The sequence below is a fragment of the Euprymna scolopes genome, chromosome 28 (genome assembly GCF_053919585.1).
Source record: "Euprymna scolopes isolate OS-2025 chromosome 28, ASM5391958v1, whole genome shotgun sequence".
NCBI lineage: Eukaryota > Metazoa > Mollusca > Cephalopoda > Sepiida > Sepiolidae > Euprymna > Euprymna scolopes.
In genome coordinates this window covers 58,955,658-58,971,742 of record NC_136509.1, presented here as the reverse complement: position 1 = coordinate 58,971,742, position 16,085 = coordinate 58,955,658, and positions in this window count along the sequence as shown.

Sequence of the window (16,085 nt, the reverse complement as noted above, 5' to 3'; positions counted from 1 at the left end):
TGATCTTCTTGGGTGTTGAAACAGGCGCTCATGAGGTGTCTCATTTGTGGCTGTGGATATTAAAGACCGAATGGAATGGAGGGAGTCCACTAAAACCTCTTCCCAGTGTTCAGTCGGCAAACCTTTGTCTTCCAATGCTAATGAAATAGTTTTCCACACTGTTCCATTCATTCGCTCTAGTTGACCATTCCCTTGTGGGTGATATGGAGTGGTGTAGCTGGTGGAGATCCCTTTGCTGTGCATATAATTCTTGTACTCAGCACTCTTGAAACAACTCCCGTTATCTGAACGAACTTGGCTGGGCATGCCAAATATAGGTGGGAGCAAGATTGCAGTACACTCTGGGTACTTGTGTCTTTGCAAGGGTATACAAATGGGAAGCGGCTGTATTCATCAACTAATACCAACATATACTTATTTGAGGTAGATGAAGGTAGGGGTCCTTTAAAATCGAGGTTCAACCTCTTAAAAGGTTGAGTTGATTTGATTAAATGCCCATCAACAGGGTGGAAAAATCTTGGTTTGCACTTGTTGCAAACAATACAGTCCTTTGTCATCTGCCGAATATCCTCAAGAGAGTAAGGGAGGTTTCTACTCCTTATGAAGGTCATCATCCTTGTAATCCCAGGATGGCACAAGGATCGATGCAAATTGAGGAGGTTGTTGCTACTATTCACAGTAGCGCAAGAAGCACGTGTCAATGCGTCAGCTACAAGATTATTCCCACCATGGTGATAGATAATGTCGAAATTGAAGCATGAAAGCTCCAATCTCCAACGGAGCAATTTATTGTTTTTTATTCGACTATGGTGATTTTGGTTGTAAACAAATTTTGCTGATTTCTGATCAGTAATAAGTTTGAAGTGCTTCCCCAAGAGGTAATGGCGCCAATATCTAAATGCTTCTATAATGGCAGCCGCTTCCTTTTCAACAGCTGTATGGTTTAGTTCAGAGCCGTGTAGAGTTCGTGAGAAAAAAACCAACTGGTCTACCATTTTGGTTGAGGACTCCAGAAAGAGCACAATCAGAGGCATCAGTCTCCAACTCAAGGGGAGCATTCTCGTCGATAGTTTTTATTACAGCTGATTCAATATCTAGCTTTAGACTGTCAAATGCATTTCGAGCTTCCTGATTAAGGGGAAATAAATTGGTCTTAATAAGAGGCTGAATCTTATCAGAATAACTATGGATCCACTTTGAATAATATGAGAAAAAAACCCAGGGCTCACTTGAGTGATTTGCCGTCAGTTGGATAAGAGAGTTCTTTTAACGGCTTCAACCTCTCAGGGTTGAGTTTAATTTGATCAGTGGGTCCAATGATATAACCCATGGAGTTCAGTTCATTCACAGAAAACACACACTTTTCTTTATTGTACGTAATTTTCCGTTTTTTCTGTTACTTTGATAAATTTCGCCAGATTCTCATCGTGTTGTTCCTGATTCTTTCCACAAATGAAAATATTGTCCAGGTATCCAAAGGTGTTGTGTAAGTCCTCAGAACTAATAATTGATGAACTGATACAAACCAGAGTTAGCTTCAAAAGCAGTGAAGGGTTTGTCGTTCTCATTGATGGAGATCTGGTGATACGCATTTTTCAGGTCGATTGTACTGAATACATTATACTGAGCAACCTTATTCACTACGTCATCCAGTCGGGGCAGGGGGTAGGCGTCAAGGCTTGTGTACTTATTCACAGTCTCAGAATAATCAATGACCATTCTCTTTTTCTGATTATCGGATTTAACCACGACCACTTGTGCCCTCCAGGGGGGGTTTGAGTTTCTATGATCCCCTCCTTTAAAAGGCGCTTAACTTCTGAGTCAATGAACTTGCTATAACGTCTAGACTTGGTGGCAACCGGTTTAGTTCTTATTTATATTTATAGTTCAGGCAGTTCCAACAAAGTCACAGTGAGTCCACAAATCTCAATAGGAGTTGAACTCCCACCGTACTTGAAGGTAACGCTTTCATGTTTACTTTGAAAATCCAGTCCGAGAATAACATCACAACAAAGGTTATTTAAAACTGACAGTTTCTGGTTGGGATACATACGTTTGTTAAAAAGTACGTTAGGAAAACAAGCACCTACCACTTTGGATGAGAGGTCAAACGATGCCATCAAAACTCTCAAGTCTGAATCTGTTATTTTTAAATCCAGATCCTCAGCTACTTTGATATGAATAAAGCTGTCAGAGCTACCATTGTCCATTAGTGCTCTTAATGGCCGACCCAAAATGTGGATTTCTACAGTGGATCTCTGTAGGGACAATGGAACCGCCAAACTCGAACTTATAGAGGCTAAGGTTGGATAATGGACCGAAGCAGAAGTTGATTGAGTAGTATTATTTGATTTGCAGCGTTTTGCAAAATGCCCGATCCGTTTACGATCCGTTTTCGATTTCGCTGGACATCGTGATTTTGGGTGTTTATAATTTCCACAGTTCCAACATTTAATTTCTGATTTAGCAGCATTTAGGTTTATTTGATTAAAATCCAAGTCCGATGTCTCTTTCTTCCCGAGGGCTGCAGCGGTTGGTTCCCGGTATCATGCTGGTGAATACAATTCCATATTCCTCGCTGCATTGTCCAGCGCTCGGGCCTGGTCAAACATAGTGTCCAGGTCGAGCGTTTTATTTTCCAACAAATGCTAACAAATAGTATGGTACTGAATTCCGGCAATAAAGGCATCCTGAATCGATTCATTAGCGTATATCGCCGCGCTGACGTCCCTAAAATTGCAGTCCTTGCTAAGGACTCATAATGCCTGAAGATACTCGCCCAGACTTTCTCCCGGTTGCTAACGCTTGGTGAGTAGATGCCGTGTGTATAACTCTCACTCGGCATTAGATGAATTACGGTTTATGTCCAATCAAGAAGGCCTCAGGGCACGATCAATTTTTAAAATCTTTTACTTTTTTTTTTAACCCTTTTGTGCTAATAAAATTGTTGTAAGTAAAACAAATACTCTATACCCTTTAAATAAGGTTTTTATTAGCACAAAAGAACGATACATCAGGTCCAACGTCAACACCATAAAGTAACATGGCGGACACTACTGGAGTAGTATACAGAGCTAGCACTCTATTGGGAAGTTTCGTATCCATACGAAACACAATACAACACAGGTCCTGAAAGAGATGGAGACCAGGTATCAGGGTTACTGAAATAAAGTCATGATGGCTGACTACTGTTGCAATTTGAAGAGAGACCTCCATGTGCTGAGCATTCAAAGAGTTCAAAGTTCAAGCCGTAAAGTTTGAACAACGGTGAAGCAACATTCAATTTACATGAACTTAACTTTTATCCATGCTCACCATTCAGTTTACGGTACTGTTCATAACGTTTGAAGTCTACTAATCTAAAAACACTAACATGTTTACTTTTTTTTTCCAGGTTTGACTTTAATCCCGAATATTTGTCTTGTTTTCTTTTTATCTTTTTCCTAAATCTTTTTTGTCAAAAATACTATTATTAACCAATAATTTTTCTTATATTTAAAACGAGAGAAAAATAAAGTCTCCCATGAAATTGAACATTCCCCAAATTATATTTGCATATTATCTAAACTCAAAAACACGCGGCTTTTTTATTCTTCTAAAGCATGCATTACTTCTAGCTAGTCTAAAGTTAATATGTAACCCTAAAGGTATTACTTAACCAGATTTTTAAACGAGTTAAAAATATCCAGACTTTCCAATTTGATAAAAGTTCCATTATAGCATATTTATTATGGGGTGGAGCTGGAATGGTCGAACATTCTGGCATGAGATAGATAATTCAATGTTGAATTTAAATGAAATAAATAAAAATACAGAATTCAATAAGATTCCCCCCCCCCACCGCCACCCAACATACCCTTTAAATATCGGAATAAAAGCAGACTGACTGGCTAGCATCTCTCCTTTTTACGCTATAAACTCCAAGCTAAGTCGAACTCCGCGGTCCCAAAAGCTAAGAAACTTTTCTGTTCGTAACTTTTGAAGTCTACTAATCTAAAAACACTAACATGTTTTACTTTTTTTTTTCTTTTTCCTTATTCCAGGTTTGACTTTAATCCCGAATATTTGTCTTGTTTTCTTTTATCTTTTTCCTAAATCTTTTTTGTCAAAAATACTATTATTAACCGATACTTTTCTTATATTTAAAACGAGAGAAAAAAAAAGTCTCCCATGAAATTGAACATTTCCCAAATTATATTTGCATATTATCTGAATTCAAAAACATGCGGCTTTTTTTTTTCTTGTAAAGTATGCATTACTTCTAGCTAGTCTAAAGTTAATACATAACCCTAAAGGTATTACTTCTTAACCAGATTTTTAAACGAGTTAAAAATAACCAGACTTTTTCAATTTGATAAAAGTTCCATTATAGCATATTTATTATGGGGTGGAGCTGGAACGGTCAAACATCCCATCTCGACCTAGATAAAGACAAAAAGTATCCATGCATTAACATGGGAGGGGAGATTATCTTCAAGTACTATACTAAGCTGTGAATGGGGCAACGGACTTATACTAAGTAGATATTAATAAGTCCTTCTTAATTTTATTTTAGTTTATTTTTTTATTTTTTTTTTCAATGGAGAGTAGATAATGCATGTGGATGTGTTATCGGCAGCTCCAGTAACTCTCGCTTCTCCTTTTTTGTCCTTCAGTCCTCATTTCCAATGAGTGATTTTTCTGACAAAGAGTGAAGAAAAAGCTGCTTTCTAGGTCGGTAGTACTTTGTAAAGAGTAGTCTGAGATGTCGGAAAATTTCTGTTTCTATGTCTATCCTTGTGATCATGTCACTAGTGCTGGAGGTAAACATTTCATCTGGGCTGACGTTACCCGCCTGATAGTCAGGGACCCGAACCTTGGATTAACCACTAAGGAGGCTGTCCTATCAGCAGGTGCAAAGTATCGGGGCTGTTGTATTGCCATTTGGTGAATGGATTCTGGACCATACAGTAGTTTCTGGTAGGGCCTCTCGATGCCATATTAGTGGGTAATTGTTACAGCTTTACCTTATGTGCTACAAAAAAAAAAAAAAATTTGTCTTTTTCTCTCTTACTTTCCCTCTCTGTCCTGCTCCAAGCAAGTCTACCGACCTGCTCCACAAATCCCAAAACCTCAACATGACAAATCTCAAAAAAAAAACACAAATAAACCTAGAACCCCATCCTCCAACATAGACCCCTACTACCAGGTCTCCTTCTCCAACATCAGGGATCTACGTTCCAACCTTCCAGAGGTTGAAACACAATTACAGGAGACGAAACCGGACATATTCTTTCTAAGTGAAACTGGCATAGGGCCAACCACTTCCCTAGATGAATTCATAATTAAAGGATACTCTAACATCTAAATCTGACCCACAAGATCGCCATGGGCATGGAATATGTGCCTACATCAAAGATGGCTTTCCATGTGGTAGGGATATCTCCAGAGAAGACCCTAATTTACCTTGTATGTGCTTCCGGTTGCACTAGCTTACATCACTGCATTTATATTTGCCCTCGATCACCCCCACAACAGTGGGGTTACTATCTTTAAGAGCATATCTGAGAAAATTGACCACATCCTGTCTGCTTATCCTTTGACAGATTTGCAGTGACTTCAATGTCCATAATGTGGAATGGCTGATCCACTCAAATAAAACCGATGACGAGGGGAGGTTCTGTCATGATTTTGCCACTGCCTATGACCTCACTCAGATTGTTTACGAACCGACCCGTGTGCCCGATACTACTGGTCAGTATGCAAACCTTCTAGACCTTTTCCTCACAACTTCCCCTGAGCTATGTTCATGTTCCGTTCTATCTCCTCTGGGATCCTCCGACCATTCTGTTGTAGCAGTTAAGATAAAAATGAAATATGATAAGTCTTCAGACATACCTCTCCACCGTAATGTATATCAATATTCTATGACTGACTGGGATTCTAGGGTTATAATCAGGATTCGGTTCTGGGATTCAGGAAGGAGTGAGTCACTCTCTCGACAACAGCATGTTTCTGCCTTCTTCTTTTCCAATCGACCACACCTGGCCTCTCACCACCAATGTCACACCGCACAATCCGAACGTCAGCAATACAAAATTCTTTTCAAGAGAAGATGTTCACGACTCTTTTCTCTCTGCTTCCCCAGGGAATTTTTCCCTGCTTTTATATCCTCCTATCTAGAAAAAAAAAGGAAGAGACAGGAAAAAAATAGCTTTTCCCGTCATGCCCTGCCTTCCCAAGATGCCCTTCGCGTATACAAATGCGCTGGCCATCCTTTCCTTCTTTCCCAAAGAGCGATGCCGATACGCCTGGTACGTTTCCTTTTTTTTTTTTTTTTTCCTTCTTTTCTAACCATGTACCCCACAGGGATAGCTTCCGTACATTCATATCTGGCCTACCTCTGCATTCCATGTTTAAAAAGGATGTGTCCTCTATAGTATCAGACCTGACCGAATGGTTAATTGTAGGCATAGACCGATTCATACCATCCAAAAAATTCCACCAAAACTCTAACAGCCAGCCATGGTTCTCCCCAGAATGTGCTGCTGCTATCGCGCACAGAAATCACTTTTTCCATAGCTACCAACGTAATAGATGTACTGAGACTAAAGCTGCTTTCAGGACTGCCAGTAACCACTGTAAAAGAGTAATAAAATATGCAAGAGAGCTATATGTTCAGTCTGTTAAATCCAAAGTAGCTGAGCAGTGGCTTGGTTCCCACCAGTTCTGGCAAATAGCAAACAGGATCTTGAACAGAAGTGTGCGTTCTATCTCAACTATCATCAATGGACCTGAGGTCATCTCGTCAGCTTCAGACAAGGCCAGACTATTTGCCAAGAACTTTGCAGCAAATTCTACCCTATGCGACAAAGGCCATCAACTCCTCGTATTTCCTCCTATAACAGACAACATGCTATGCAACATACAAATACGTGAGGTTGCCAAGCTAATCAAGAACCTTGATTCCAGTAAAGCAACTGGCCCTGATGGCATTCCAGTTATAGTGTTAAAAAGCTACAACCAGAACCTGCCCCCATACTTACAAAACTGTTTAAGCGTTGCCTTAAGAAGTGCTTTCCAACACCCTGGAAAACCTCATCAGTATGCCCTGTATTTAAGAATTCAGGTGAAAAGTCATCTTCCTCTCATACAGACCAATAAGTCTCCTGTGTGTAATGAGTAAGTTGTTGGAATCCATATTAAATAAAGTAGTCAACCACCTCAGCAGAAATAACCTTCTTAGTGACATGCAATATGGTTTCCACTCTGCAAGATCTACAGCAGATGTGCTAATGGTTATATCTCATAAGATTAGTGAATCTCTTGACAAAGGCTTCCTTTCTAGGGCAATTGCTCTTGACATATCAAAGGCCTTCGATAAGGTATGGCATAAGGGTCTACTTCACAAGATTTCCAGCTACGGTGTCACTGGAAATGTTTTCTCAATCATTAAATCATTTCTCTCTGATAAGTTCATAAGAGTAGTGGTTGATGGCCAGAAATCAGAGGCCCACAGTATTAATGCTGGAGTCCCTCAGGGGTCCATCCTGGGCCCAACTCTCTTCCTGATCTACATCAATGATCTCCCAAAACACATACTTAAATCATTCGTTGATTGATTGATTGGTTTTACGGCATATCAACCTATGTGGTCATTTAATGCCGGAGTCCTTTTCTTTTTTTTTTTTTAACTTTTTTTTTATTGGGGGGGGGGACACGACGACTTTTTCAGCCTTTCCTCCCTTTTTTTTATAAAATTGAGCTAAGAAATTAAATGTTGTATTTATACATGGATGTATATATTTGGGTGACTTTAAATTTCCTTAAATTTTCTTATATAAATTTACTTTCCTTAGGTATGCTAGAATATTTGTTGAGTTGACCTTTTCATAAAGGTCCTCCATATTGCTTTCTGTATAATATAATTTTCTAGTTGGGGTGAGGTCATCACACCCAACTAGGATATGTTTTACTGTGAGTGTCTCCTGGCATGGGATGCACTCTGGCGCCGATTCTCCATTTAGTATATAAGAATGAGTAAAGTTGGTGTGTCCTATGCGCAGCCGAGTCAGTATCACATCTTCTCGGCGTGATCTCTTGATGTCCGGACATCGTTCCTTAAGTTCAGGTTTGATTGAGTATAATTTGCTGCCCTCTTGCTGACTCCACCGCAGTTGCCATTTTTCCTGTATGTATGCTTTTATCTGGGGTCTAAGATCAGTATGTGGAATCTTAAAATTGTCAGTTGGAAGGTGAGAAGATCTTTTTGCAGCTGTATCTGCCCTGTCATTGCCTTTGATCCCCACATGGCTGGGGATCCAGACAAGAATAATGTTTTTAGTAGTTGAAAGGATATTGATTTTTTCTATTAATTTTGTTGTTAGTGGATTTTTTTGTTTTTGATTTTGTATAGATAATAGGACTGATAGAGAATCTGTGAGAATGATGAAGTTTTTGGTGGTTTCCTCTGAAATTATGTTGAGTGCTAGATCGATAGCTATAGTCTCTGCAGTGAATATAGATGCTTCATTTTGAAGATTTCTCTTCATTGTGGTTTTATGGTACATTGCTGCACATCCAGTGTGATTGTTGCTTTTAGACCCGTCTGTGTAGATAAAGGTGTAGTCTGAATATTGTAATTTTAAATGTTGAAGTTCGTCGTGGTATTCAATAGGGTTTGTGGTAGATTTGGACTTTTTGTTTAGGTTCAGTTTTATTTCTACTTGTTTCATGGTCCATGGGGGTGTTTTAGGCAGTATGAAGTTGTGAATGCTGGAGATTGGAATTTTCGATTCTTCAATGCTTTCCTTCATTCGGAGCCCGAAAGTTTTGATAGTTTTTCCTCTCATGTTAAAGAGTTCTTCATATTTAGGATAGAAGGTACATTGGTATGCAGGGTTGTTTGGACAAGACTTCAGTTTGAGTAAATATTGAAGGGCTAACTTTTCTTGCCTTAGATCTAGTGGGGGTTCATGTGTTTCCGTGTATAGACTGTTCACGGGGGAGGTTCTGTATGCTCCTAGGGCCAATCTTAGGCCAGTATGGTGAATAGGGTCTAGGCTTTTTATATATGATGTTCGGGTTGATCCATATATGAAACAACCGTAGTCTAGCTTTGAGCGGACTAGTGCTCTGTAAAGTTTAAGGAGTGTTTCCCTGTCTGCACCCCAATCGGTATGTGCTACCACTCTCAAAAGATTTACAGCTTTGTTACATTTTTTTTTCAGATAGTTTACGTGTGGGATGAATTTTTGTCAAATAAAATCCCTAAGAATTTGTACTGGTCAGTAACGGGTATGGGCGTTCCTTCCATGGTTAGGACAGGATCATTATGCATGTTCTTTAGTTTGCAGAAATGCATCCATTTTGTTTTTCTTTTGGAGAATCTAAATCCATTCTTTTCCGTCCATCTCATTACTTTGTTTAAGCATAATTGAAGCTTCCTTTCTATTATAGATATATATCTAGATTTACAGCATATTAGGAAGTCATCCACATATAGGGAGCAATCTACCCCAGGGTTAAGGTTTTTTTACAATGTTGTTAATTCGGATACTGAACAGGGTCACTGACAGTATACTCCCTTGAGGTACTCCATTCTCTTGTTCTTTCAAATCCGAGAGAGCTGTGCCAATCTTTATTCTGAACCGTCTATTTTTTTAAAAATTTTCAATAAAAATTGGCATTCTGCCTTTTAGTCCAAGCGCCTTCAGATCCCTTGTAACACCGTACTTCCACACAGTATCGTAGGCTTTTTCCATGTCAAAAAACACTGCTGTTAAATGTTCCTTCCTTACAAAAGCTTCTCTGATGAAGGTTTCAAGTCTGACTATGTGGTCTATTGAACTTCGGTTTTTCCTGAATCCTGTTTGAAATTCTGTAATAAGATTCTCTGTTTCCAGGAACCAGATTAGCCTTCTGTTTATAATCCTTTCCATGGTCTTACAAATGCAGCTTGTTAGAGCTATTGGCCTGAAATTCAATGGATCTGAGATGTTACTTGATTGGGATTGGATGTTTGAGTTTTCAGATTTGGGGATTGGTATTATTGTGGCCTCTTTCCAGGTCTCAGGTATGTTTCCACTGGACCATATAATATTGAAAATTTCAAGTAGGTATTTCATTGAGGTTTCTGGAAGTTTTTTGAGGATTTCATATGGAATTTCATCGGGACCTGTAGCTGTGTCATGGGATTTGGTTAGCGATTCTTTTAATTCAGGCAAGGTAAGAGGTTGGTTGTATTTTGTGATTTAAATAGAATTTTCTTCTTCTCTTCCTTTTCTCTAATCTTTTTGAATTTCTCTGTTTGTCTGTCACATGATGAAATTTTTGATAAACTACACTTTCCTTCTATTTTCCTCATCATGTTCCAAACTGTTTTCGCCTTGGTATTCACATTAATTTTGGATATATAATTTCTCCAAGTTGTTCTTTTGGATTCCTTTATGATTCGTTTGGCTTTTGCTCTGTTGTTTTTGAAGAAATCCAGATTTTCACTTGTTGGGTACTTTTCGAATTTTCTCAAGGCAGCTCGTCGAGCTCTGATGGCTTTTCTGCATTCTTTTGTGAACCAAGGTTTGTTGTAATTGTTGGTTTTGGTTGTTTTCGGTATGGTATTATTTGCTATGTTTGTGAGTGTTTTAATGAAGTAGTTCAAATGGTCATCTTCATCATTCTTTTCGATAATTAATTGGTTTTTGCACTGTTCCTGGAAGTCTTCCCAATCCGCTTTATGTAGGTTCCATTTGGGTGTTTTTTGTTCAGTGCTAGTACTTAGACTTTCCAGGATGATTGGGAAATGATCACTCCCACAGGTGTCATTGTGTACTTTCCAGTCATAGTCCATACATATGGAAGGATCACATAAGGTAAGGTCAATGGCGGTGAAAGTACCTGTTGCTGGGTACATATAGGTGTAGTTTTGATTATTAAGGAGGCATAGATTATTTTTATTTATTATGTTTTCTATTTCTTTTCCTTTTTTATTTGTTTCTTTACTTCCCCATATTACATTGTGACTGTTGAGATCTCCTAGTAGAAAAAAGGGTTTAGGGAGTTGTTTTATTAATTGAGTTATCTCAGTTTCGTTGATTGTATCTTTTGGAGGGATGTAGATTGAGCAAAGTGTTATAGTTCTATGTAGAGTCACTGAAACTGCAATTGCTTGCAAGTTTGTGTTTATATTTATTTGTCTTTGAGGGACTTCATTCTTCACGAGTATTGATGTGCCTCCAGAAGCTCTGTCCGTATCTTTATTTATGTAGTTGTAAGATGTGTAGTGTTTTATGTTGATGGTATTATTTTCTTTCAGAAAGGTCTCCTGTAGACAGACAAGTGCTGGGCTCATATTTTGTTATTAATAATGTGAGTTCATTTTGGTTTGCTTTTATCCCTCTGATATTCCATTGTAATATTTTGTTGATCATTTGGAATTGTGTTCAACTTCCATCGTCTCCAATCCCTCAAATCTATTTTCTGTCGGAGTCCCTGTTCGAGATATAGATCGGGATCTTTCTTTTCCTGTTTTTTTTTTTTTTTTTTTTTTGTCTGGGGGGATTTTTGATTCTTTTCTGGCTTGTGATGTGTTTGATGGTTGTTCGGTTGTTTTTGTAGAAATGCTTAGGACATCAATTTTCTTGTCAGTTGTATCCGTTACATGTATATGACCATTTTGATTGTTGATTTGAGTAGTTTTTTTAGTTGCATCTGCATATGTTTTAGTTTCAATGATTTTCCTGGCCTCTGGGTAGGATATATTCTTTATATGTTTTAGTTTGGTCACTTCTTTTTCTCTTTTCCATATTTCACAATATCTAGAGCCAGCGCCATGGTTTCCAAGACAGTTGGCACACTTGAAATCTTTTCTGCAGTCAATGTGTGGGCCGCTTTCTCCACATCTTCCACACACTGGTAATCGTGTGCACCGATCTTGATGCTGTCCAAACTTCTGGCACTTGAAGCATTGGAGGGGGTTTGGAATATAAATTTCTACATTGATTTTCATATATCTAACTTTCACTTCTTTGGGTATGGTGAGGGAATCAAAAGTTAGTATATATGTATTGGTATCGATTTTCTCACCGTTTTTTTTAATTTGAACTCTGCGAACATCTAACACATTCTGTTTCTGTAAGTTTGTCCTGATTTCCTCCAAGGGACAAAGTGCAAGTTCGTGGCTTTTCACTACTCCTTTGCAGGTATTTAGGGTTGGATGTCTGTAGCATTTGACTTTGATGTTTTCAAATAATTTTAGTTTCAATATTTCTTTAGTTTGTTCTTCGTTATGGGTTTCTATTAGTAGGCTGCCATTAAATTGTTTTTTAATAGACTTTGGTTTTAGAGTTTTAAGATTTTTTTTCAATTTTAAAAGGTGATAGTTTGCTCAAAGGAGTTTCCTCCATTGATTCTATTACTACGAATGTTGACTTCCTTGGTTTTATCGTCTCTTCCTCAGAGCTACTGATGTCAGAGACATCAGAGTGGGTTCTCTTTGGGTGGTTGGGTGGTTTTTGGGAGGAATAAGCCATATATTTTATTTTCTTTTTTCGTCATCTTTGTTCCCCACCCACCTCAGAGTCCTATTTGGGAAGAGCCTGGGGGGAAACCCATTCGCCCAGCCTCCACAGGGATACAATGATGATATAACTGACTTTGGTGGTATCATAATGATTATCTGTTCTCTCTTGATATTGCTATGGGATCTGTAGCAATCCTGAGGGGTTTACAGCCTCGTCATCGATATTCACACCTAATCGATTGACCCTCAACCACCGCTTTCCATCATATATTAGGGAGTAGGGTTATTTGTGGGAGAGGGGGGATGTGTTGTATTAGTAGTGAGTTTTTGGAATGGGCAATATATGGTGGGGCTTGGCGTGACTGGCCGATTGGTCGGATTGGGCCTCTCCGACCGCCCGTCTAATCGAAGTAAGGGCCAAAGTAATGTGTTGCGGTGCCTAAACTTCTATGTATCCTGGTTTAGGTTCGCTCAATCACCAGGATCATGTCCTAAGACATTACGGGTAGCAACCCACGGCTAACTGGTTGCCCCATTGAGGGACTTTTACCCTCTGCAGGGGGGCAGTCGATTTGTTCTCATGCCCTACCGACAGGGCAAAAAAAAAAAAAAAAATAATAATAATTTAATAGAATATATTTGTTTTCTTTTTCTTTCTTTTTGGTTGTTTCTTTTCCTTTTTAAAATCTGTTTCTATTTAACCCATAGTTAGGACCCTGACAGGTACTACCACTCCGGCTCAGGGTGGACCTGGGAGCAATGGCAATTAAGAGGTGGCTCCACACTCCCCAAGCCCGTAAGCCGGACCTCACCATCGGATGTAGTTTAAGGTCATATCCAGGACCGGGAGTAAGGTAGGAAAAAATAAAATAAAAAGGGGAGGGAGATAGGCTGTTGTTTTTGTTTTTGGTTTCGCAGAACATAATTAAGTTTTACAAAAAAGATCAGAAAACAAAAAACCGTCAATGTAGATGCATTTCATCTCAGGAAGCCACAGGGCAGCCTGATCTGGTAGCACCAGTTAAATCATTCGTTGACATCTATGCTGATGACACGACCATCTATGGCAACACATCAAAGGCTGTAAATGACAAAGTTCTCTCTAATTCTCTCTCCTCTGATCTTGAGCGCATAGTAGTGGGGGAAGAGGTGGCTGGTCACTTTTAATGCATCCAAAACCAAGCTCCTATCTTTAAATCATCAACGCTCTGATCCCCATCTGGCATCAATTGAAATGGATGGCTCTCATCTTGGGGAGGCTCCATGTTTTGACAAGCTTCTGGGTTGGACCTTTACCCCTGATCTGAAATGGAACACGTACATCAGGTCTGTTGCCAAGAACGTTGGGAAAATGGTGGGATCCTTCTACCGCTCCAGGAGATATCTGATGCAATTCTCTATCTGTATAAAAGCCAAGTACGTCCAAGGATGGAGTACTGCTGCCACATCTGGGCAGGAGCTGCTAAAAACAGCCTATCCTGCCTTGACAGAGTACAAAATAGACTTCGTGGTTTAGTGGGGATGTCCTTTTCTCTTCCCTGCAGCCTCTCTCCCACAGAAGAGATGTTGCGAGCCTGTCTTTGTTTCATCGTTATTTCCATGGCAAGTGCTCATCTGAGCTCCAATCTCTCGTCCCCCCCTCGCCAATCTTTCACGAGAAACACCTGTCTGGCTGAAACTACTGTCAATAATTTTCCCCACTCTTTATCTGTGCCTAAATCCAAACGTAGATTCCATGAGCAGAGCTTCTTTCTCAGAAGTGCACAACTGTGGAACTCTCTTCCGTTTGTCTGTTTCCGACCTGACTACAACTTGGACGTCTTCAAGTCCAACATAAACAAATTCCTGACAAACCGCCCCCTTAAGTAAGACACTCTATCAAATCTCCAATACTAATGATTACTACAATACTATCTCATTAATTACTGTATATGCAATAACCCTTATCCCTGAGTGGCCTCCGGGCCTTGATAAGTGGTGACCCCCATGTAAAAAAAAAAAAATCGATGTTACTATTGGGAAAGCAATATATTTTGTTGGCAAAATATTTTTTCTTTCTAAAGCATATTTAGGATGATATGTGTTGACAAAAATCAGTTGATAGTAATCGATTTTTTCACAAGATCTGATTTTTTTTCAAATCAATTTTGCACAAAACCTGATCTGATGGCGAGAAACATATGCCATTACCAGATTTAACAATGCAAAAATATTCAACATCTAGACAAGATGAAAAAACGTAAAAACTTGCTGCTCAGTGTAATATCAAAAAATCCCACTTCTAACCCACAAGCATGACATTGGTTGCACATTAACTGAAAAACCTGACCTGATTGCTCAGCAGGTTGCCTCCAACTCTATTTTAGACCCCCTCAAGCCTCTCCTTCCCTTTGTGAAGACTACATCCACATGAGGTCTGTGATATCATAAAAAACTTAGACACCACAAAGGCATGTGAAATTGATGTCATCCCTGCCATACTAATTAAGAAATACTCTGCTGAATTAGCTCTCTAAACTCTTCAATAAATGCCTGAGTCTTGTTTCCTCTATTGTACCAGTATTCAAGAATTCTGAAAAAAGAATTGACCCGGATAATTATTGCCCCATCAGTCTCCTGCCTCTTTTTGCTAAAATCTTTGAATCCTTAATTAAACACTAGTCTACCATCTTGTAAATGCTAAGGTTCTTCTAACAGATTTAGGCAAGTCCGTTCTACTGCAGACATTTTAACTGTCATCTCTGAAAACATATTACCATGCACTGGTTAAGGTGAAGGAAGCTATAGCTGTAGCCCTTAATATATATAAAGCCTTTAACAAGGTCTGGCATGAAGGGCTTCTCATGAAAATTAAATCTTATAATATTCCTAGATGAATACTCAACATAATCAGATCCCGTCTAGACAAGAGAAAGATCCTCGATAGCAACATGATAATTATGCAAGCGCGCCCCAGTGGTCGATCCTTTTTTGTTTTGTTATTCCTGATATTCATAAATGACCTCCCTAATAAAATAGTGTATATTTGCTGATGACACTATGCTCTATAATAGGCATGAGGGAAAAACGAATATATACATATCCAAGGCAATGGATATGTATATCGTTAGAAAACGAATTCCAGTCTACAGTGGAATAGGACCATAAGTGGAAGGTAACAGTTAATTCTACTAAGACTTCTTTGCTTCAACGACTACAAAAACCCTTCTCAATCATTGATTGCCATAATAATAATACTCTACCTCAAACTCCTCATTCACAGGTAACATGAATTGGATCAAATATACTGAGAATGTTGCCCCAGCTGCCACAAGTCTTTCACTCTTGGACAGGATCTAAAAAAGAATCTCAATTCTAATAGGTTCCATGTTATCAGCTCTACTCCAGGTCCTACCACTGCAATGTTTTACAAGTACTTTAATCGAATGTACTCTGATGAACTTGCAGCACTTGTGTGCCATTGACATACATACTCCTGACTAACACAAGAAGCAAAATCCCACCCCTTCACCACTGTGGTCCCTAGATTCTTCCATTGAACTGCTAGACTTTGGAATTCCTTCCCTGTTTTCTGCTTCCCAGACAT